The 26,141-nt window shown below is 36.2% G+C and overlaps 1 protein-coding gene across 1 annotated transcript in view; it reads right to left on the bottom strand.

Annotated features, from left to right (window-relative positions):
• LOC114361989 (uncharacterized) overlaps positions 1–26,141 on the bottom strand; it is a 184,111-nt gene that overhangs the window by 137,259 nt on the left and 20,711 nt on the right. The window lies entirely within an intron of this gene.

The raw sequence follows: 26,141 nt of genomic DNA, 5'->3' as shown, positions 1-26,141 counted from the left end.
ACCGCAGTATATGAAAGCTTTTAGAGTAAATACGCAAAGTTTTTCGCTGATATTACGTAAACATCCGATATTTAATTTTTCGGCTCCAATTTTACGGAGAGATCCGAAATGAGTGAAATAATTGCTTCGCACCATCAGAATGTTATTTGGAAAAATAATTTCAGAAATGGATGTGGGTGCGGACAGAAATATTGCTGCGGCTGGTGGGAAGTGGGAAATGAAGATAGTTACATTTTCATGAATGACTAGCGGCCGCCCGCGACTTCGTACGCGTGGATCCCGTTGTACCCCTTCATCTATCTTAAGCGGTTTAGATTTTTTCATACAAATGTTTTTATACAGGGTATTAGGTAAATGGGTATATGAGCCGACACTAACCCATGTTAACATGGGCATATAAATGGTATGGTGAAGTTAGAAATTTGATATCATCACTTTAATTTTCATACAAAAATAAATTTTATAAAATCCGATTTGTATGAAAATTAAAATAATTAAAATGAAGATATTAATTTTCTGATTTCACCATACCATTTATATGCCCATGTTAACATGGGCTAGTGTCGGCTCATATACCCATTTACCTAACACCCTGTATATTAAGATAGATAAACCCCGACGAAGGAGACAAGTAAAAGAGCAGTAGACATTTTATTACTATAATATTACGAGTATAACAAGGTACCTATTTGTGGAAAACATCGAAATAACAAATACTTAAATACCCGTTACAGTTAGAAAGAAGTCACCAGAAGTGGTTAGTATGGTTGTCGTGCGGCAAGCGAAAGGTTCGGAATTCGATTCCCACTTTAGGCAATTCGATTTTTCCAAGTTATCTAATATTAAGTTTTTGATGCGACTCTTAAAGCTACAACATTTTATTAACTGAAGTATTGATGTACCTATTAGTTAACATGGTACTTGTAGTAAGTACCTCTCAAATTAATTAGTTCACGGAGTTAAAACCGAAATTATAAACGTTAGTTGTTGCTTAATACTTACCTACTTCTTTTATACACAGACGTCTAGAATCCTGGCGGTTCCACTTTGTAACAATAGAAGCATGGAATGACCTACTTGAAGACGATAATAACTAAGTAAATATTAAAGCAAAACATATTTTATTAAATACACAGAAGAATATTTTATTTCAAGGTGATGTGTCGGAATTGCAGAAAGTATCATAATAAACATATGTAGTTTGCAAACATACGAATGTTTATAAACTTGTTTTAATAAAAATAAATAAACAGTAATATCACCAGAATGATTATTTAATCACGAGTTAGTATTTTCTAATACTTGCAAGAAAGCACGTTGCAGTTAACGAGTAGATACTTATTATGAGTTTTGAAAGAAATTGCATTTTCCTGCAAATAATTTTATTACAATTTACAGGTAAGATAAGTTTTTACTATGCTTAAAGTATTGAAGACAGTTTTAACCTTCAAATTTAATAACTTTATTAAGTACTCGTTTTGAATTAAATAAGGGTGACTATTTCAATAAACGCATATTTTTGAGGAGTTTTTTAAACTACATTTAATTTTACAGTCTCGGCTGTGTCCTATGGCTGAAATGATGAGTACGTGTGGATGATGAATACATTTATAATTTTTTTNTCATTGCATTTAATTTTACAGTCATACATACATAATTCATGTTAATTTAGAAATTACTTACAGCTCCTCAAATACAGAGTTACAGAACTCATACAGCACTGGGCAGTATTGTTTTCACAAACATGAAAGATTCACCAGGTATGTACTTTAGTATTTGAATAATTTGTCTGTGCTTTGAGCTTCACTGGCTTCACGTAAACAAATACTGGAATTAAAGGTATTCTCGGTCGGTAGTCGACCATTTGGTGTAGAATCCACAATATCTTCAAAAATATGCTTTTAGAAACACATATTCCTAAGACTCTAACTAGTTTTTATTTATAGAATATACCCCTAAAATTTCCGGAAAACAAAAGGAGCATGTTGTATAATAAGAGCTCATGTCATGAGCTATGGATTCTACACCAAATGGTCGACTACCGACCGAGAATACCTTTAATTCCAGTATTTGTTTACGTGAAGCCATGTCAAACAGCGAGCGCGGCGCAACGCGGCCGATTTCTGGCGTGATCAGTTTGTCTGTGATCCTGTCATGACATGACGTCCGTATTCAACAGTAGTAAAGGTTCGCGATGGCGATGGCGATCAACGCGATTACGTCTGATCGCCATCGCTAACGCGCACGCGGTCTGCACGCGTTGGTTTGGTCGGACTTTAAATCATCCAAATTAATCACGCCACGATCACGTTTCACCATCCTCTCAGTTAAAGCCTGGTCCGTGAGCACGTAGAATTTTGTCCAATAACCCCAAGCTACCCATCCTTATTGCTCGCGCGTAATTATTATGTTGCTGTCGCGCTCGCTGAATTTGCCTAGGATATAAAAATATTAAACTATCCCGTGTGATTTTTAGAGCACCACCACAGTGAATATTTCTTTGGTCAGTGTGCCACGAGAGACAAAGTTCTGCATGATGTATTTCATTATTATGTGGGGTATGGACCATACGTGCTTCTTGGAGTAAGTCATAATCACAGTTTAAAAATTGGCCAAATGCGTGTCGTTTCACGCGCAGTGTAGGGTTTCGTAGTTGTTCATCGTTACCACAATAATTGATATATTTCAGAAGCTATCAATTACTTCATCTAAAGTCACTTTTCATATTTTCTTCTAAGGATTTTTTACTGGTTAAGAAATTTTATGATACATGAGTCAAATGACTATTACTTTTAAACTAACTGATGTATCTTAACCGTTATAGTTTTTCTGAAGTTCATGAAAAGCAGTATTACCTATTACAAATTCCAGATTTTTCAAGCCAGCACGCAAACAAAAATTGGCACTTTAAACTTGAATAATTTGCAAACAGATACCCTAATGGACAAATAGTCTTAGAAACCCCGGAACCATTTTAAAAGACCTATCCAACGATACCCCACACGATGGGATAGAAGATGAAAAAAAAATCCATCCCCACATTACAAATGTAGGGGAGCTAACCTATTTTTTTTTTTTAATTTTATTCTACCGTTTTGTCGGCGTGATTAATAATACATACCTACCCAAAATTACAGCTCTCTAGTGCTAATAGTTTCCAAGCAAAACCTTGGACAGACAGACAGACATATCGAAACTATAAGGGTTCCTTTTCCTTGACAGGACTACGGAACCCTAAAAATGGTTGAATAAACCTGGATTGTGTGCTTTATTTTGTACCTAGCCGCTGTCTTTGTGCGTTGTTCTTACGCTCTTGTAGGATAGCTGTTATCTGTTCTCTCATTATTTTGTGCTTCAATGTTCAAGTACCTACTTAGAGAATTCAGTCATAAGTTTTTTTTACATTTTGTAACACACGGTAAAATAAAAAATATCATTAGGGAGGCCTTTGTTCAGCAGTGGACGTCATTTGGCTGGCTGAACGATGATTATTTCTTTCTTGCGGTGGATTTTAAAAAGACAAAAATTAGAAAAGACTAAAAGAAAAGAAAAGACAAAAATTCTAAGAAAAAAATAAAACCAAAAAATGCACATTAAAAAAATAATTATTAATTCTTTAATAATAATGATACCCTTACCCTTTCGTTTCTATAACAGGGTGTCCCAAAAAGTAGTGTCAAGCCGAAGCCCAGAGGTAGTTTTCGAGTTATGATTGTTTTATTTCTGTGCTTAAGCCCTTTTTTGGTCACTGTGGCGCGAATAGTTAAGTTACAAGCCTGTTTTTTTTATTATTAGATGAATACTAGGCCTAGCTGATTCAAAATTATTTACATCTATAACACGAATGTAAACTAAAATCCTGTATGTTGTAAAAAAAATCATAACTCTAAAACTATCAAAAATCACGGTGATTTGAGTAGCCCTAGTGATGCTCTACCTCTTGGCTTCGGCTTGACACTACTTTTTAGGACATCCTGTATAGGTTTGCTTCTTCACTCTATGCCTCTTTATCCTAAAAACCTTCATTAATATTTAATTTTCAGCGTTGGCTAAATATTGATTATGAACCTGACTGTATTAGAATCTATAGCATGGATAATGAGAATAGTGAAAGACGTAAGGAATACTCGTATGACGCGAGCAAGTTCACGTTTTGTTTGAGCCACATCACCTACAACTACGCTGGAGAGATAATTGTTCTCCATTACTTCGAGTGGTATCTACCACTCGGAGTGAATGAGGATTTGTTGTGGGTAGTAGAGTTTTATAAGTTAATATGAAATGCAATAATTATGTCACTTATTGTTAGTTAATTTCGAATTAAATATTTGTTTATTTAAGAATTATAATATATGGAATTTTATTATTCCATCCTGACTATACTATTTGCTAAAACTCAAAATCAAAGGCCGAGTTAAACTTGAACCATTTAACTTTAATGAAAACTATAGTGGTAGGTACCCAATAGTCAAGAAAAGGACAGGGGACATATCAGACAAGGGAAACTATCGTCTTATGCCTCTTGCCACCACGGTAGCCAAAGTCTGCTTGATTCGTGCTTGCAACAGTTTATTAAACTACAAGACGCGCAGTTTGGGTTTAGACCCGGATTATCTACTGAAAGCGCAATACTGAAAAGCATATTGTCCAATACTAAACTAGCCGGAGGACATCGCTCTACGCCTGTTTTCTGGATCTCTCCAAGGCATTTGAGGATTTGATGTGCTCTGGTGGAAGATGGAGGACAGGGGTATTCCGGTGGAGATACTAAATATCTTTCGGTACTGGTACTCAAATCAGACGAACTGTGTAAAGTGTTCCAGCAAACATTCCGAGTCGTATGCGTTGGAGTGCGGCGTGAGACAGGGGGGGCTTTCCAAAGCTTATAACGTGGCACCTTCTAAGTAACACATAAATTAACGAAGTTACCAACATGCTAACTTTCCGTATGCGTTGATCAAACCTCTGTCATGTAGGCACCGAAAATGGCCCTATTCATTCCTTACACGTATATTAACAGGCCTAAAAGTTTCACATTTAGGCAGATTGAGTCGGTTTAAACGTTCATAATATTCAGATAACTTTAATTGGGCGTAAATTTGAAATTCAATTATTGAAGTTTGTTGCTTTCATGGTCGTAGCTGTTTCGGGTTTGATTCTGTACCGTACGTGATCAAGAAATCGTTCTCTGTCTATAAATGAAATTAATTGCATACTGAGGAAGCTATTCACGTGATGGAGTTGTCTTTGAAAAACATCTTGCAGCCTCCCGAACAAGCCGGATTTCGAAAAAGTTATAGTACCATAGACGTATGGATGTGCATACGCTGCGACAGGTTATACAGAAGACTGAGGAGTATAACTTGCCACTATGCTTGGCGTTCATGGACTATGACTGAAGGTCTTCGATTCGGTTGGCTACCTTGGACAAACGATCCAGCTAAGTAGGTCCAATTTCGAAAAAGAGGTCAATCGTCGAATCCAACTCGGCTGGGCAGCGTTCGGGAAACTACGCAACATCGTTTCGTCCAAAATACCTCAGTGCCTGAAGACGAAAGTCTACAACCAATGTGTGTTACCAGTGATGACTTATGGCGCGGAAATGTGGCCTCTCACTATAGGCCTTATACAGAAGCTTATGTATCCCAGAAACACAAGATCTTCAGATAGGCTAGCGTTCCTTTTGCCAAAGAACTTCACTTATTAATAAAAATTGTTACTGCATGTGTATTGAGGTGTATAACAAAATTCCAGGTGTAATATGTAAAAAACTAACAGTAGGTAGGTACGCACTATAATAATCGTAATTTCATTTCATGGAATTTGAATTTAGTGCCAGCACGTCCAACGATCGTGGTACTAAAACACTTAAGCATTCGCGCGTCGCATCCCTTTATCGCCCTTACGGCCTTTGGAAGATAGTGAAGTTCCAATGTCGACAGTCTGCAATGTCATGTCACTGATAATATTATAAAAATTCAAAAGTAGTTTTGCCTGTCTAGTTCACAGGTCCAAATCGCAGAGCCATTTTTAATAATTTTTTTTATTAATATTAGCTGAAACTCAGAGTAGGACATAGTTAATTTCCAAGACTGCCGATGAATAAACCTCGAACTCCTCCTATGTTCTTCTGATTAATTTCGTTACGGGTCCAATGACAGTTTAACTTTCCCCCGGGACAAACTTGACCTTTATTGGTTGGGTTTTTGTGGCGGTCAAGCTGTAGATCCTGGCTACACAGGAGTTGCAGCGGTGGGAAAGAGAGGTGGGAATAGTCCCGTTTTGCCGATGAATAACTGAAATTTAAATTACGCTGCGGTGTTCCGCTGCCATATAACCCATAATTTATGTTCAGAGGCACGAAAACACAATCCTACTAATATTATAAATGCGTAAGTTTGGATGTATGGATGTCTGGATGTCTGGCAAAAACTACTGAAAGGATTTTGTTGAAACTTTACAGTACTTATTATTGTTTGTAACCCAGATTAACATATAGGTTATAATTTATGCTGATCTGTGACACTAAATTTCACGCGGGTGAAACCGCGGGCAAAAGCTAGTGGTTCATAACTGTTTTCTTACGATGTCTCTAAAAAACTGTAAATAATAATATAAGCCAAATTACATAAAAATCTGAGATCTAAATAGCTCTAGGCACATTAATTTGGGATAATCGAATCCGCGTACCGCAGAGTCTACAACACTACTGTACAGTTTTCCTGCCCAACGACGACTTAAGGGCTCTTGGTTTTATGTAACTTTAGTTTTAGTGGTTGCTAAACATTTCATAGTCTACGTGAATCGTTGTGTACGCCTGTTTCAGCTTTATTTACTCACCTCACACGTATAGAGAAGGGTATTTTAATGATTTTATGAAGGTAGGTGAATGTGACTCCAACTTACATTGAAATTATTGTAAAGTTTTTAGCTGTAAAGTGAATAACTAGTAACGAAACAATACGATGATTAAATAAAAAAAAACATTAACCGTTAAATTCTGATACTATGAGATTTGAGAACCAAATAAGCTGTTTTGTTGAAAATTTTAAATAATCAGCATAAGACAATACTTGTTTCCAAGTTATGCAGCGAAGTTCAAAGTAGTGGCAGTGCTTTACACGTCAAAGACCCGGAACAGACGCGGATGCGGCGAGGGGCGCATGGGAGTGGAAAGGCCAAGTAAGTACATAGTACCTACCTATAATTTTATAATCACGGTGCTTTCAACTTCTCCTTTATTTCTGTCACAAAGCAACCACTAAAAATTTAGCAATTTTTACTCCTGACTGCATTTGAAATTTATTAGATCAAAGTGTCGGTTTTTAGCTGGTACCTGCTTTTTGACACTGTGCTTATTGTTATATTTATATTGTTTACTTTCTATAACAAAAATAAAAATCAACACAGTGTCAAAATACAGTCATTCAATAAAATTTCTTACAGAGGATAAGCGTTAAATTGAGCGAATATTAAGGTACATTAAGGCCGTTAACTCTATTGTTATCGACCCTCTCAACGTTTGTCCACATTCCGTTAGCGCTAGATACCCTCATAACGCGTAACGTCTTCCGGTTAGAATAGTCTGACTGAATATTATGTAATGCGTAGTATTCAGACTAATATCAAAGAATACTAAGTATTACTCCTTTTACACTAAGTCTTTATTTGTGTACAAAAATCTCTATATTTTTATCTCTGAATTGAACAACGTTTTATTGTCCTAAAAAAATTAATAAAATTCAATAAAGTATAATATTATAAATATTATGCTGGCACTCCTATGCGCAGTAACTAATTTATAAATAGTAGGCTTATGAAAGAAAATTAGTTATATCATTCTAGTAGAATTCTGTAGTACATTTACCGACGTAGTGATGTATAAAAGCGGGATTAATAAGTTTGTGCTAAAACCAAATGACGTTTAATACCAAGCATTTCATGTGTTAAACTTCCCAATATCGAAAGAAAAAAAGATGTTTCGAAATTGATGGCAAATAGTCCATGTTTGGAGATGAAATCACTTGATCCGCTCAGCCATATTGAATGCCAACAGAATTCAACAGATTATGAGTCGAGGCTAATACTGCCGATGTTAGACCAGCCAGCACATTTCGATCATTTCGACCAAACTCTCTTTCGTCCTTCCTTTTTTCATGCAGGACAAGGCAAGCATTTGACCGCACCTGATCTTAAGTGAGATGCAGTCTAGGATGGTACATACCTGCCATATAAGTGCCTATTAATTCTCCCATTTAAAAGGCTAAAGTGAGATAATTAAGTATCTTTGAAAGGAAGTATTAACGCACCTCTCGTCCATTCACCGTGACAAATGTTGTGCCTGGCTCTAATCGGAGTTCAGACTTAATATTGTGCTATGTTGTTGTGTTAATTGTATTGTTATTGTTTGTTCTCTGTAGCTGTGCCTTAAATAAATAAAAAAACAATTTTATTAAAGTCTACATTATTCTTGTATTTAAGAATGAATAGTATGATATAGAGCGGTCTGCTAAAAAAAATTAAGCATTAAACGTTTCAGACAATACTATAAAAAAATATGTGAATCATGTTTTGAGAAAATAAAATATTTGCTTTGATTTGATTTCAATCTGAAATGATAATAAAATTAATATCTGGACCGTTACATTTGGGCTGCAGTTAAGGGTCCTCTCGCTAATACTGAAGCGATGTTTCGCAAAGCGGATTTGTCGGCCGAAGCAAAGGAAGGGTTCGGGTTCAAAATTATGTTCGAAACTCAAGTTATATTTATAAAGGATTGCTATGAATAGATGTTTCGAAATCGCATAAAGTTATTATTCTGTACAAATAACGCCTCGTGTTCCTCTTCATTACGAACTCTCGTGCTTACATAACTTTGTACAACTGCCAAAAAGGTGTGATACACGTAAAAATACATTGAAAATATCAAAATGTCTAAGGGGTTTTGCCCAATGTCTATGATGGTAAAAGCAGTCGCCTGACAAGCCAAGGGCCGTGGGCTCGATAACCACCTTAGACAATAAATTCAAGTTATTTAAAAATTCAGTTTGAGATGCGACTCTTAACGCTAATAATTGTAATAACTATGAGTAACACTTCTATCGTCGGCTGTTTGGTGTAGTAGTTCGAAACGGACTACTATTCCGGAGGTAGCGGGTTCGATTCCCGCACAGTACAAACATTTGTGTGCATGAACATATTTTTTTTGTATTGGACTGGATGTTTTCTATGTATAACTAGCGGCCGCCCGCGACTTCGTACGCGTGGATCCCGTTTTACCCCCTTTATCTATCTTACGCGGTTTAGATTTTTTCATACAAATGTTTTTTCCCGCGAACTCCCGTTCCCGTAGGAATTTTACAATATCCTGTTGTAACTAAGCTTTAAGTTTAATAAGGTAGCTACATGCCACAAGCGTCTAACTTAAGCGGTCTAGATTTTTCATACAAAAGGATTTTCTCGCTAATTCCCGTTGCCGTGGGAATTTCCGAAATTCCTTGTTGTAACTAAGCTTAAAGTTTATTAAGGTACCTACATGCCAAATATCAAGCGTCTAACTTAAGCGGTTTAGATTATTCATACAAAAGGATTTTCCCGCTAATTCCTGTTTCCGTGGGAATTCCTAAGTATACTATAACCTGCCCAGGAGTATGAAGAACAATTGTACCAAGTTTCGTTAAAATCCGTCGAGTAGTTTTTGTTTCTATAAGGAACATAGGGGAGACCTAGGAGAGTTGTGACAATTTTTACTTTAGGGGCCATATCTCGCTCAAAAAACATTCCACAGCTATGAATCATACAAATTAATGTAGCGCCATTCCTTCTGTTTTCAAACCAATCACCAAAGTTAACTAAAGTATTAGGGTTTCTAAGAAAATCACCAAAATCTTAGACCACTCCCTCTGTCACAACTCTCCTAGCACCGAGGTAAGTTGTGACAGGTACCGAGGTGAGTTGTGACAGCATTGTATTTCATCTATTAGATATAAAAATACCATAATACTCAATCAAATATGATTTTTAGCAAAAAAATACTTTAATCATCCTTTAGTAACAATTAAAACAAATAGTTATAGGATATCGTTACACAGATTGAGCCACTTTTCTACAGCTTTCATTTTTCTCCGCGACACTGGATTTTTTTAAATTATATTTTTTAGCTAATATAGTCACTTAATATATTTTCTTTAACATAATCACTTCATAAGCCAGGTCCTATATTTCGACTCCAGCAAGCAGTTCCTCTATATGGCATTCATGTATACAGGGTGGAAACGATAAGTGATCTCACTCGATTATTTCTAAACTATACAAGATATCCAAAAACTGGTTACTGATCCTGAAAGTGCTTCACGAGTTCTATCCAACGGTACCAATAATAGGTTACCAAATAAACGGGATCTATCCGAAAATTCAATGTTTCCGGCTTCCATACATTTAGTACTGCCACAGTCATGGCACTCATGTCTTGATGATATTATAGCAAGTAAAAGCCTAAAACCAGTGTTTTTCATGAATAATTTTAAATAAGAATGCAATTTGGAGTTCAATTTAAGTGTTTATAGTTGAATAAAAAAAATTAACACTGCTAATATTGTGTGGCTGGCATATATTTAGTATGGAGCCTGAAAACATTGAATTTTAGGATAGATCCAGTTAATTCTGTAACCTATTATTGGTACCGTTTGAAAGAACTCGTGAAGCATTTTCAAGATAAATAACCAGTTTTTCGATATCTTGTATAGTTTAGAAATAATCGAGTGAGATCACTTATCGTTTCCACCCTGTATAGTTATTAGGCATTCAGAATCAAAAAAGTAGCAGCAGGCAATTATACAAATTATGAACCTACTGACACACAAAAAAAAACATCTAAAAACATCGTGGAAATAGCCCATCAGAAAAATTAAGTAAGCTAGGAGAGTTGTGACAGGCTGTCACAACTCTCCTAGGTGTTTAAAATGACGACTTGGTTCGAATAATAATTTTTATTTTCTAAACACTATGTGCACACAAAATATCAGTGCTACATTTTGAGACCTGAATAACCATGCAACTTGAGAAAAAATAATACAACAGTGCACATATACTAAAACATGATTTAAATTGAAATAAAATTTTGACGAAAAACTTACTTTTCGCATTTTTTTGTACACAGACGTCATATTTACGTAACCGTACCTCTTGCGCCACCCGCAGGTACTTAGTCAAGAAGAGCGTCTTAAAAGCGACAAACAAGCGTTTTTTCCAGCTTCCTAACTATATTAAGTAAGGAGAAATCGTCCTTGTCACAACTCACCTCTGTCACAACTCTCCTAGGTCTCCCCTACAGACGGACAGACAGACAGACAGACAGACAAAAATTTTACTGATTGCATTTTTGGCTTCAGTATCGATCACTAATCACCCCCTGATAGTTATTTTGAAAATATATTTCATGTACAGAATTGACCTCTCTACAGATTTATTATAAGTATAGATAAGTATGTATTTAAAAAAAAGTATTTAAGTATGTTTATATCCGTTGTCTAGTACCCATAGTACAAGCTTTGCTTAGTTTGGGACTAGAAGCGCAGTGTAAAATGTCCAAAGATATTTATTTATTATTATTTCTTAATTTAATCATGTACAGTCTTGTCGTGATGGGCTTAGGGACAGAACTAGTATAAGAGAAATAACATTTGCTGCTGAGTGATTACATTTAGTTCGTAAGTCTTGTCAGACTTAGGCTTAAGTGTAGGCAAGGCCGTTTCCTTAATAACGGTCCAAGGCCACTCACCAATGATCCTAGTTAATATCTGACAAAATTAAACTATGCTCAACATCAAATAAACCGCACCTTCCGCGACGCGAACTTTAACGATTTTCTTCTGACACAATCATGGTGCCCCAATTATATTGGTGTTATTTGAAAGCCCAATAAATATCCTTAAAGGAAAACACATTTCATTTCTTAATAAATGATTAATATTATATACCATAAAATGTGACTTGAAAAAATACCTCACTTTGGGCCCACCTATGGGATCAATTAGACCAATTTTTATGGTTATAAAACCAAATAATGATCTCACGTATCCTCTTTAACAGATGGATAGCGATTAATCCCAACTTAACAGTTTTATAGCCATAAATGTTGGCTTAACCGTTACTACCAATTTTTTAAGAAAGTGACTCTGGATCCTTCTAAAGACACATTTTTGGAGTAAAAACCTTTCCTTTAATGAAATGAAGCTTAGAACTAGGCTTTTAAATGGTGCCAATATTGGTGGGAAGTGGGGATGCATACGTTTGAAAATGCTTGTCGCGGGAGGTGCGATTTATTTGATGTCGAGTGTATTTATATGGTTATTAGACTACTGTTAAAAACGAGAAAAACACTAACACTCAGTATTGGATACCGGCTGCAATGGACAATAATGGGATAAGCCTTGCATGCCCGCTCCCTAATGGACGGCTCTTTTTGTAAAGGATAAAATATGTGCTATTGTAGCATAGTAACAAATTAAAATATGGTGTTAACATGTTCGGTTATAGGGTGTTAACATGCTAGTAAGCGGTTATTTATTTTTTTGAAGGTAGTATTTGGTCGAGTAAAATCTGGCAAATAGATTATCAGGTAAGAGTATCAAGAATTGACAAATCACTGTTTGGTTTCTTTCTTTTTCTCGAGAGAGAACGAATGGAAGTTGAAATATTATGATTATGAACCAAGTTTTTAATAGACTGATTTTCATAGAAAACTAAATATCTACGCATTTGGAATAATAATTTAAAAATCCTTCAAGTTAAATCAAGTTTCAGACAGCGATAAATTCTTTAAAACATTTTTAAATAAAATAAATCTCAGAAACGTCCAAGTTTAAATTGATTCGGGGTATAACTTTTTAACTTCCATTTGTAAAGACAAATTAGCTGAACTCTACTAATGTTAAATTCACGTAATTAGATTAAAAATGTCTCTGTTTAGAACTCCCAATGGCTTTTATTTCATTACGAAGCAGACAGCTTTAAGAATGTTTCTTAACTTATATTATTTTAAAATAAAAAATAATGTAGTTTAAGTTTAAGCTATGTGCCATTCATTAATATTAATAACGAACAGAAAAAGTAAATACGACACCATAGGGTTCAATAAATACAAAACATTATCAAGATCAGCAAAGAGGAAAACTATTTTCTATCATGAATAAATTTAATCCATCGCACGGAAAAAAACAGGCCAAGTCGTTCAAGCATTTGCCCCTCGCAATAAATAATGCTATTATAATGCTCGCGCGACCTCTAATACTTCTCGGTTGATTTACGACCGCTGCAATTTGTGTTGCTTCTGCATTATTTGCATTTAACGAAATCACAATACCTTTGGAATTGTATTCGTTCTAATTTACTCTTATCTGTCTTGATTTTCGTGATTCGATTACTTATTATGAAAAGTTTAACCTACGATTGATACATTAAAAACTAATAATTTGGTAAATAATTATTCTAAGAGGTTAGTTTCAAATACATTTATCTGATCATTGCCATCGTGATCTTGTCAACTCTCGTTCGTTCGTGTTCGTTTTTCTCGTTTTGCCAATAATTTTATTTATATTGCCAACCCGAAAAGAATGAAAAGGAATTAAATTACTTTCCAATTCAATTGGCAATCTAAGCCTGAAGTACCATGCCGAATAAAAGTTATCCTCCTCCACAAGCTCATCACGATTTACGTTCTCTAATGAATACAGATACGATGAGCCAATTACAGAGCACCGCACGTCCCCGACTGTCATCAATGCAATCGAAACTTGGCTTTATTTTTACCCTATTATTCCTCTTAGTTGTGTTTCTAATTGAAAAGCATCGCGATTAAGAAACACAAAGTTCTTTGATAACAACTTTTTGGAACGGTTTTCCATTTTTTTTTAATGCAAGACAAGGCAGGTATTTGACCGCAATCGCACCTGGTGTTAAGTGCGATGCAATCTAGGCATTTCAGACCCCAGTCAATAGGCAACCATGGTTAACTGCTGTCTGCAGTCAGACTCAGTTTGTACCAAGTCAGGTTAACATAGCCAGTTGAACGTTTTATAATGTTAATATTCAGAAAAAACTTAACAATTTTAAATTCACGCCCAGTTTCATCGGTTTCAGATACACTAAAAAATTGTTTGGTTATTGCTTACTTAACAAAAGTGACCACCGAATAGCTACTTTGGTTATGAGGAACAAAATTTTGTGTAAATTAAACAAAACAAAAAGTAATGATTAGCTCCGATTTGTTTTGGTTATAGTTAACACTTACTTCGTCAGTCACTTTTTAGGGTTCCGTAGCCAAATGGCAAAAAACGGAACCCTTATAGATTCGTCATGGTCTATCTGTCTGTCCGTCCGTCAGTCTGTCCGTCCGTATGTCACAGCCATTTTTTTCCGAAACTATAAGAGCTATACTGTTGAAACTTGGTAAGTAGATGTATTCTGTGAACCGCATTATATGATATTGATGCAAAAATAAATACAAAAAAAATCTAGTAAGTAGGTTTTTTAATACCTCGTAAATCGTAAACCGCTTATTACCGCGTAATCTTTCATACTAATAACTTAAATAAAAAATAATAATTTTAATTTCATAAATCAATGGTACAGAATCCTCGGTGCGCGAGTCCGACTCGCACTTGGTCGGTTTTTATGTAGGTAAGCAGTCCCCAAACATGTTTCTCAGTTTAGTTATCTGATCTGGGTATTATGCTATCTAACAGATGAAGGGAGTTAGATTTGCTGAGTAGAATATCGAATTATTACATTAACTCTACGAATGAACGGTGGCTAAGCAAAACAAGAGATTTTCATTATGTATTAAGGATAAAAGAAAATAATACATTACAACTTTTTTGTTCCCACTATCCTTATTCTTACTGCTGACTTAGTATTTTAATTTCCTCGCTCCCTACTTCGGTATACTCACTGTAGTCGTATCGAGGACACTTATCATAAATAAGAAAAGGCGAAGTAATTCGTTAGCCGAGCAAAACAACAAGTTATATGAATAGTAGAGATGGATATAGTAGGATTATTAAATTGACCACTGTCCGATGAACAGATGGACTGATTAAGAATAATCAAAGGTCCAAAATGTAAGTATAAAGACTGTAAAACCTTGAAAAGGAGGCTGACAATAGTGACTGAATTTCTTGCGCTGCTTCTTCTCAGCACTGGCCCATTTATTGTCCCGAAGCAGTGGTAGGGTTAATATTGGGACGTGTAAAAGCGCTTTTTTAAAGCCTATTTGCAAAAATAAATGAATTTTATGAATTTTAAGCTGTAAGTGGCAAACCTCTCTATCTTCAGCGTCAGAAGCCTGTAGACGGGTTCAAAATTATTACGCAGATTTTAACAGTTCAAAGTGATAATTATCTTATGTTTTATTCAACAATAATTCAGGCCAAAGGCAAGAACCAACTAAAGGCTGTTGTTATACAAAGTTGTTGAAGTAAATAATTCGCTTTTGGTGATGGAAGATTTCGCTTATTAATTTTAATAAAACGAACCATAATATCGTCAAATATTCGAAGGAGCGGAGGAGGCTTTTGTCCTCATTTACAACAGTCCTCACTGAGGTCAGCATTCTTGACGTTTGACACATCGACCTCTCTGTTTGAAGACAAGTGTCACCTACAACCAACCTACTTAAACTACCCCCACTATGCTATATTAGGGCCCATTCCACATAAATTACGGAAACAATAAATGTCGCATTGCTTGGCTCATGATTTGTAGTTATGTTCAAATGACTTTAGAGAGTGAGTAAGGATGAGCGATGTGATCATCATGTGTTAATCTCTTTCTAACACCGTATTTCTTTGTAACAACGACTCTACCATAATATTTAGTGGATTTTTGGCATAAATTCGGCCCTGGGCATAGGGGGATTGTTATCTTACTAATATTATAAATGCGAAAGTTTGGATGTCTGGATGTTTGTTACTCTTTCACGCAAAAACTACTGAACGGAATTTGATGAAACTTTACAGTATTATTGTTTCTAACCCAGAATAACATAATATAGGCTATAATTTATGACGATCTGTGACAGACTAAATTTCACGCAGGTGAAACCGCGGGCAAAAGCTAGTACACAATATTGAGGCTTTGCTAGATTTTTATTTTCCCAGTAAAAAATAAATAAATAAAGTAGGATAAATTGAATACAAAGAATAATCTCTGACACATTTTCAAAAGCTCATGTTGTGAAAATAATCTCTCTAAAAGAATATCAGTTCAAAGACGCGTTTAATCCGCCAATAAGGATTTGCTTGAGCAATAAACTAACTCATTTATCTCGTACGGATAGCTAATCCTCTTTACCACAACCGGTGGAGGAACAGCTAGCTCATTATGTTGCAAAAACACTTGCTTGGCATAAAGCTAATAAAATTAATGCTTATGCGGCGAACTTCCTTAACTACCGGCTGGAAGTTTTTTGCATGTGGCACATGGCGAATTAAGGCATAATTTCCACAGCAGATAGAATTTTAAATTAAAAATTTCAGTCCTCGCCTCAGTCGAAGAAACATTTTGATAGTTTGTTCAAAATTATACCTAATTAACATAGCCACATAAATCTCGGTGCCAATGTAAGTCGGCTACTGGTTTACAAGATTGTTAAACTCAATTGGCGCAGACAGTAATCTTAAATCGACATTATTATCTATGTCGAAATCAACGTGATTTCTACCAATCCAAAAGATTTTGACCGTGTGTGTAATAATATGAAGGATAAGCTGTTCTTGTCTAGTTATATTCTTATTGTATTAGTGAAGCAATTCGAAATAGATTGTAGAAATCTATTCGTCGTTATATTAACTAGGACAAAATCTAGTAACTCTGAACCTACTTAGCTCTATCATTAAATACAAAATAGGTTACGTTCTGTCCAATAGCATTTATAAGGGAGAGTTCGGTATATTGTACCGCCGGGTAAATTGTACCACCCTCATATTTCGTAAAGTATTTATTGAATGTCTGTAATGGCAACACTCAGCGATACACAACTAAAATCAATTAATATCGGCCATGTGGTTTTTGCCGTGACAACAAACACGTGTGTTTTATTTTGAATAGTATTTTTCNTTAATCACAGGGTGGTTCTAATATATTATTTAGAAGCGTAAATTAGTGTGGATTACAATTATTTGAAACATTTTTCGGCATTTATAAACTATATTTTTTAACGATTTTTTAAAAGCACTATCACCTAGTCGGCTAAATTGTACCACATCAAGTTGTATGGAACTTTACCAAAGGATTTTGAAATTATTTTTTAGTAAATCATATTTTGAAGTTATAATAGCGTAGTTATGTTTGACTAACAATAAATGAAAGCAAAAGACTGGCAAAGTAGATTAGGTACAGGTGTGCGTTACGATAATTGGAATTACAAAACTTGTACTCAAAATCGTGATAACGTGTAAAACAATATCAATTGTCTATGTTATTAACTACTGTTCCTTTTGGTTTCCTAATTTGTTAAGAATGTATCGTATAATATTTTGCCAAATTTTTTTTTATGGGCTTGAAATTTATTGAAATCCAATTTAGTAACCCTGTGGTACAAATTATCGAACCGGTTGGCTAAATTGGACCGAAGCTCTGAACTCGTACTTTGTTGATTTGTGCTAAATATACAACAATCATGTTAATTAATACTTATGAAATAGTAAGTTGAATAATTTATCTTTTATTATATACCATGGACATCAGCAAAAACAAAAGAAAACTATGTGTAAAATGGGATTGAAAAAAACTGGTCCAAATTAGCGGACTCTCCCTTACTAATAAATACGACAGTGTCTTCAATCGCGGAAAATATTTTCTGTTTACTCTCCAAAGTCTTCAATTTAGATCTAAAATGTTTGGTAACCGTAATAACCTAAAAATATTGTTCTTCCTCTCACTTCAAAGCATCACTCCTATTTATTATTCTCGTTAAAAATTACTAATAGGTTCGTAACAAAAAAGTCTAAACCAATTAATTCCAATATTGAACTCCTGAACAAAATAAGCTTCCAGAGAATACTTTTCCTGGAATCGGCAGCAACATGAAAGTACCTTATCAGATGTCACACGGAGTAATATTCAGTTCGGTTATTTGGTTACTTGCCAGCGGACAGAGCAGGGCAGGGTCGCTGGACAAACATGTTTGCTTCATTACTTTTGACACTTGGAAATACCAAAGGAATATTAATAAATAGATAAATTATATTTCCCTAATATGTTCCCGGTAATCCGTCTCTCATATTCACATAAAATTACGTGTTCAATGGAAATATTATGGATTTTGTTATTGTTTTTATTTAGTATTTTGCGGCAAAAGCTCGGAAGGTAAAAACTCCCAAGTGGGATTAAATACTTTTGGATTTGTTAGTAGATACAACCCACAACTTATTTAGAAGTCACTTGATCAATATTATTTTTCTAACCTTTACATAAATTTTATGTTTCGTTTATTTTTCCATCTAAAATTTTGAATAAAACCTCCAACGTTACCACCACCCACGCTAAATTTCCAAATTAACAAACCAAAAGAAACAAGAAATTGACATCTGGACATAACCGGAAAATTCCGGACTTTGTCAGCCCTATGTGTTAGCATGCAAATGTATTTTTTGTCCAGCCTGTTTGGCAGCGCAGGGTTGTGCCGTATGACTGTCCTGGCGGCAAGGGACCAAAGATTATACGATAAGTACGTATGGGTTCTGGCAACATGTGAACATTCGCAATGAATTAGATCGTACACAAATATTTAGATCTTCATAAGCTTTGTCATATGTATCAATTAATTTTTAGATGACATTCAAAGTACCATTTACCTACTATTTATTCTGATCTAAGGACGATCTCTTTTAAGCTATAATTTCACAGCATTGATTCAAGGCAAAGAACAAGTCTTTTTATAACAGTCAGAGGTGGAATTGTGTTATCATTTGACAGTTCATAACGTACTATTATTCTGTCAAACGCTTTGTCTGACTTTATCGTACGTTATGAACAGACTGTCAAATGATTACGATTGCTTTACACAATTCCACCTCAGGTATATTAAAATTACCTGTCGCAGACAGCAAACAAGCGCAAATATTGAATTATTCGAATTGGGTAACTTCAATTGTATTTTCCGAGTTTTCATTAGGTTTTTCTTTATGCCGGCGTGCGCCACGGGACCCTAGGAAGCATAATTTTATTTTTGCATGTTCACATGTCGCCCGGCGCACCATGTGCGTTGTACTTGGGGCTGTGGTGGAATTGCGGTGAATTATACGTAATTTATACGACGCCATAAATTCGGACACTCCGTAACAAGGCCTGGGTATTCATTTACGAGCTTGCATAGAAAAATGTATTTTTAAGTACGAAACATTTTTAACATAAAATGTACCTTACTTTAGAGCATTTCAGTGTATGTATTTTCCTCCTATGATATTTTAACTGCATGCATAAAATATATCATTGAAACCTAGTTTGTGTTATTATACTTTGTAGTTTTTAACAATGCGAATCATCTAAATATCCTTAAACATAATTTAACCTAAGCCTGCAATGTCACAGACAGAAATACCTACTCAAAAAAATTACAAGCCCATTTTTTTCAGAATAAACCTACCAAAATAACGATCTTATGAGGACGTTCCATATTTTGCCGGCTTAATGGTCAGCCCAAATGCATAGCGCGTAACGTGATTCTCTGCTGTAGTTATTGTCGCTATCTGCCTAATATACGGCAGTAACAATTCAAAAGAAGACCCAAAGACCCGATTAGCTTCCTGCTCATAAAGCGCACTGACACGGGTCCGTAACTGGTAACGCTACAGGCAAAATAGAACGGCTTATTAGAATGGGATGAATAATAATCATGCTTAAAATGTACCTATTATCTCGCGTTTGAATTCAGTAAACGGTCACAGTACGTAATTATTGTGGCCATAAGATAATAATGTAAGACTCCAAAAATAATATTTAATGAGTGTGTACGTTGCGCGGTCACCTGCACAAATGGATTGAGTTACCAAGAGGTAAGATGGGGATATATTATAAGGTGAGCGACATTTCCACAATAAATAGTAGCGTCTTGAAGCAGTGGTCAAAATAATACTGCGTGTAGAAGTGCTTTGTAAAAGCCAATTCGCTGAAATATTTTGACTTCTCTGAGTTTCTTATAAAATAATTCATGACGACCATGACCACTCTGGGAATGTAACGACTGAGAAGAAGACTACCCTGCCAAAGTAATCACAATAAAAGTCTGTGTGTTGATTANACAACTATAACTCATTATAATCCTCTAAAATGGGAAAAGAGGTATTTATTTGATATGACAACTAATCCAGGCTGCTGCACTGAATATATAATTTAAGCTTTAGCCGTTCGCTAGCTATCCGGTCTTCGACCTCTTGGCCGGTTCGGGCATCGAGCTCACGCTCATAGCCCGTGCATAATCTCACCTGGATACGTCCAGGCGGTGACTGTTGCCGTTGCTTGCGCAACGGATTTACTGCTGCTCGACTTTGACACCACTGTCCCGCCCTCGGCGCGGTACCAGCCCACCGGGTGAGACGACGTTGGTCGAGGCCCAGTGAACGACCAGCGAGCAGGCGGTTCCTGGGTGTCAAAGGAGCTTGCAGGTTGAGCAGGTGTTGCTAATTTTGTTGATCAGCAGACACGATCCTTATTCTAGGCAGCGGTGCTGCTGCGATTGGCGCTGCCGCGAGTTGGTTTTGGACGGTGCTAATGTTGCTTGGTGTGGAGGCGAGTCCAGGGGCAGCGGGCTGGGGCGAAGTTGATTTCTCCGGCTCCGTTTGCAGGAGGTCGCGGGGGAGGGGTCTTTTTCCCGAACGGGCTGGTGGTGGGGCGATGTCGTGGAGATGACTGTGTGGGCCATTGTCCGCGCGGTCGAACATCACGCGCGCCAGGCGAGTCACGAACTCCTCCACTGATTCCACTTTGGTGTCTCGGGCGATGACGTCGTTTCTAACGTAGCGTCCCGCCCCGGTGATGACTCGGAGCGTGATGTTCTGTTGAGCCTGGATTCTTGCCTTGTTAGTCTTGGAGACCAACGGGTACCAGGCTGGGGCTGCGTAGGTCAGACGCGAGCGGACGTAGGTCTTGAAGACCATCATCTTGGTTCTCAGGGGGAGCCGCGAGCACAGCACCGGTCGCAGAATGGCTCGCGCGACTTGGGCCTGGCGAATCGCGTGGTTCACCTGCGGCACCATGTGCAGCGAGCGGTCGATGCGGCACCCGAGGTATGTGACGGTGGTCTCCCAGGCGATGTCCTGTCCGCGTAGCTTGAGTCGGGGTGGGGGCTTTCTGACTCCTATGGCTATGGCGGCGGTCTTCCCTACATTCACCGCTATGCGCCATTTGTCCAGCCAGGGAGGCAGGAGGTCAAAACAATGCTTACACGTAAAGCCTTCGCTCGCCGGGAGGAGTCCCAACTCCAACTGGCTTTGAGAGATTTGAAGGCAGCCAAAGACTTGATTGAGCAATTAAATAGGGAAAGAGAGGACAATGAGAGGGAGCTGATGGATGTGTGGGATAAAAACAAGCATTTAAAGAAAGAGATGGCTGAGCTGCACACCAACTATGAGACAATTGTAGAGGAACGGAATAGGCTACAATTAATCATTGACGGGTTTGGTGAGTGCAATGAAGAGTACGTACACAACCTCAGACGTATGACCATCATGAAACAAGACCTTTATGATGCTCACAGCCATATCGAATTAATGGAAGCTGAAAGAGAAGCCTGCACAGCCACCAAAACCCAAATCATGTTTGACGAGTTAGTCGGTAGTGCGCCCAGCCTGACCCAAACTGCATCTGACAAACAATTAATTACCATAGACCTAACTTGTGATAATACTTTAAACAATACTCCTGTATGTGGTAAGATTGTCAGATGCAGTAAAAATAAATTTAAAAAGTATGTAAAAATTAGTAATTATATTAAAAAAACAAATAAGTTGATTAAAAAACAAAAATGCTTATACAACAAAGTAAACTATATAAATGAGAGACAGCGTCTAAAGAATGAGCTTGACATATGTTCCACAATGTTAGAGAATAGTGTACTGAAATATGAACATGATGTCGATAACCTAGTNTCAGCCCTTCACTGTTTGTCATCTATTATAATTTTTTTACAATTATTTAATTTTATTTTGTAGTAACAGTGGCAGCGGAATTCTAAGATATGATTTGCAAGCAATGACAGACTGTTTCCAGTGAGGAATAGGTTTGATTCGAACTAGCAGAATTCATATTTTGACTTGTTTTTCTCAAATTTTCTACTTCTTCGGCGAGGCTGTTGGTATTATTTCTGTTGAGGTTTTATTGCTGTAAGGTATCGCACCGCACTTTTTTGTCATAATATTACATACTTTTAGCATAACTTTAACAAAAATTTAGCAAACATATGGTAGTAATATACTTTTTGATTTTTTTCAGGTAAAAACTATTTAGGCAAGAATCTTTAAAATATTATATTTAAACAGAATACTAATTAACATGTTAAATAGTTTTAGCATACTTTTAAATATAAATAACATTTATGTACGTTACATACACTTTCTAGCTGAATTTTTTGTTCTGTACGCAGTTTTTTATCAATGGTGAACTTCAACCGAAGTAAAAAAATATTTTTAGTTATGAAACGCATACATGTTATATATCAAATTAAAGACAATTTAATACACTCTTTTGGCTCGTGTAAAACTTTTAGTAGAGTATAAGACATTTTGTAAAAAAATGATTTCAAAAGTAGTATCACAACAATTAAAAAAAAATCAATTTTCCTTCAATTACTAACTAAAGGTTGATTTTATCGATACAATTTATACTACAAAATATCAAGCGCACACGTAGAGCTTTGATTTAAATAAAAAAGTAATGAAATCGGACAAATGGTTTTCAAGTTATGGTTGATTTTCTAAAATTGACTGCCATTTTTGTTAGCTTCCACTTAGAGATGCCAATCATTGTTTTATTATAGCGTAGTAAAATTATTAACCTGCTGTGAGAAGGGAATTGAGTATCCTCAAATTAAATCGATATCTTGGCTGACCCATGGATTAATTAGGAATACATTAAAATCGCACGCTTAATTGCCTAATTCTGGTCAAAAAGCCAATTCTGTTTTTAAAGTATTTATGGATTTATTGGTTTTTAAACTATTTTAAACTTTGCTGTGACTCATTGTGTACCCTCAAATTTCATAAAAACGCTATTTTTGTATTATTTATAGTTTATGTTAGGAACCCCTAAAATAGCAATTTTAAAAATTTTCAAGGACAGGTAGAGGCCTCAAAATGACAGATATCTAATTAAATTTAATGCTAATCGTAACCTATATGTCAAAACGCAAGTTTTGACACCTCTTGCGTAACCGTAGCTCAAAAAAAATTTTTTCCCATACAACGACGGGACACCCTAGTGTTGATGACTCATTCTCGTTTTCCAATCGCAACCCAACCTCCAAGTTGTAGTTTTCAACATTCTCTATTTAAAATTAAGTTTGAGAAGCGACTCTAATCGCTAAAAAATATTCAACATTTTCTTCTTAAAAAGTGCATAAAGCTGCACTGCTGAGCTGGCTGTCCTCGCCTCGCCGCGTCTAAGTGCAGACGTCTCTCTGTTTACGAGTAGCGCGGGAAACTCTTTATGGGTTTGTTTTGCTGCTTTATGGTTGCATAGGGGAAGGTGCGCTCGTTACGGTACACTGTCTGAATTTATGTTTAAAATCTCAATGCNCTCACTACTCTTGTCAGACAAGATAACAATCTGTTCTATCAAGATACAAATGTATCGTAGGATTTAAGATACAAATGTGTCTCGTAAACCGTCCAAAATACTGCTTTAGAGAAAGGTAGGGTAAGGGCGCAGCTGTCGACAAGGATCCATTGAAATTGTACCATTTTTCTGCCTGAAACCAGATAGGATGTATGCTATACATACTGAGACAACATTTACATATGTGGCAAAGGTACTATTTTTGAGTAATTAGCTGATGTTGTTCGTATTTTTGTAATAAGTGTCTACGTCGTAGCAAGTGGATTACGACTACTCCTTATTTTCGTAGCACTGCAGTCGTAGGCGTCGTAGCAATAGTATGACTACGATAATGGGTGCTGATTGTTTGCTACATGAGCGTAGTACTACGACTTGCTACGATGGAGCCGTTTTTGTTTTGTTTTCTTTTTATAATAGCGGCGAATAAATGAGCGGTATTATTGATATACAGGACTATTCCCACCTCTCGTTCCCACCGCTGCAACTCCTGTGTAGCCAGGATCTACTGCTTGACCGCCAAAAAAACCCAACCAGTGAAGGTCAAGATAGTCTTGGGGGAAAGTTACGCTGGGTTGCACCATCATAATTTAACTTTGACAAACGTCAAAAATCAATGAAACTCCATACAAAAATCACCGGTTATCGTTACCTATAGTTACGGTCAAAGTTAGTTTTGGTGCAACTCAGTCATAAACTGTCATATTGTAAGTAGTATTGTCATTATTAGTTTCATATTTTACACCACTCTACAATTTCTTCCTTATCGCCTAACGCAAACAAAGAAAATTGATCTGCGTACGACCAGCTGCAAGGAAGTGTACATATTGAGATCGCAAACGATACATGAAGGCGGTTACTACCGATATCCTATTGCAACTTTGTTTGCTGATACATGAGCATACAGGGAAAGGGGATCTCGTACTAGATCCAGGAAGTTTATGGAGTGGAAATTTATTGAGACATTATGTTTGAAATACTATATTAAACTAGCCCGTTAAAGTGGTTTCTCATGAGAATATGGTTCTTATAAATGAGAATATGGTTCGTTCAAATAAGAATTTGGTTGAACCGGAATTTAAAGAACATCAGGATTATTTGAATTTTTAGCTAGCTGCAAAAAGCGGTATTGTTAAATTAAAAATTGGTGAACATTCATCCTTCATCTTTTTCATTTTTAAGATCACTGACAACCTTTTTTTAATTATTAAAATTTTATAGCCAAGGAATCTTAAAATTCGTTCATACTTCATACAAACCATGTCTGGTCTAATCAAAGTGATTTAACTAGGAGCGGGTTTAACTTCTCAACTTCAAGAAAAATACACAGAATATATAAATTAAATCAGTTCAGGTTAATGGATAGATCTAGTCGTAAAACTGAGCTTCAAAATTGAAGGATTGAGACAAATCCCACGGCAACTGAAACATAACAAAGTAACTAGTGTTTACTTTGATCATAATATTTTATTATCTTAGTCCATTACAAAAAACCCTAAAACATTTAAAACATTTTTGAGGACTTTAAAAGTCCTGTGACATTATGCAATATTAACAACTACGACAAAAAACGACGTTAAAAAAGTATAAAACAAGATTTTCAGAATACTGAACTGAACAAACTTGCTAATATAATAATAATATNAGGACTTCTTTCGGAATCTCTTGTTTATAAATCGCGAAAAGTAAACGAAATCTTACCAATCTCTATATCAGCCGAGAGATTACAGTTTTGGACGTCATTTGTGATATAACGTGACTAAAATAGTGTACATTACTACGGACTAAGAGACTATAAAGTGAACACTAGTTACGAGATTTTTTGAAAGCTTCACAAACGGTCAGCTGTGGGGAACGTTGACCCCGCTCCAGATACGCCAAAACTCAAACTGACATTTACAAGCGCTGTCCTTATTGGCCAGCAACTACGACAGAAGAAACTCCGCCAATCAGAACAAACAACATGAACTGTCAAGCGTGCAACCAAAACATCGTGTACAATGGAGAAATACTACGATGCTCAAAATGTAAGCAAAAGTACCACTACGCATGCCTAAATATGACTACAGCATACTATATGAGCCACAAACCTGAACTGGATAGATCCTGGAGCTGCCCTCCGTGTGGAAATGTAACCCGCCGCACAAGAAACGACAACACTCCCGTTAGGAAACAGTTCCAACAGGACTTAGACCAAAATGATCCCAACATGTCTATTGATCTAATGTTAAACGACGATCAAGAGGAAAAAAGTCAGATACTGTCTCATACACAAGCACAACAAGATACTCCGACCTCTAAAAATCTCACAATTG

This window comes from Ostrinia furnacalis, unplaced genomic scaffold (assembly GCF_004193835.3).
Source record: "Ostrinia furnacalis isolate ACB-3 unplaced genomic scaffold, ASM419383v2 OfSCF0388, whole genome shotgun sequence".
NCBI lineage: Eukaryota > Metazoa > Arthropoda > Insecta > Lepidoptera > Crambidae > Ostrinia > Ostrinia furnacalis.
The sequence above is the reverse complement of the archived record's forward strand: the minus strand, read 5'-3'. Positions and strand labels throughout refer to the sequence as shown.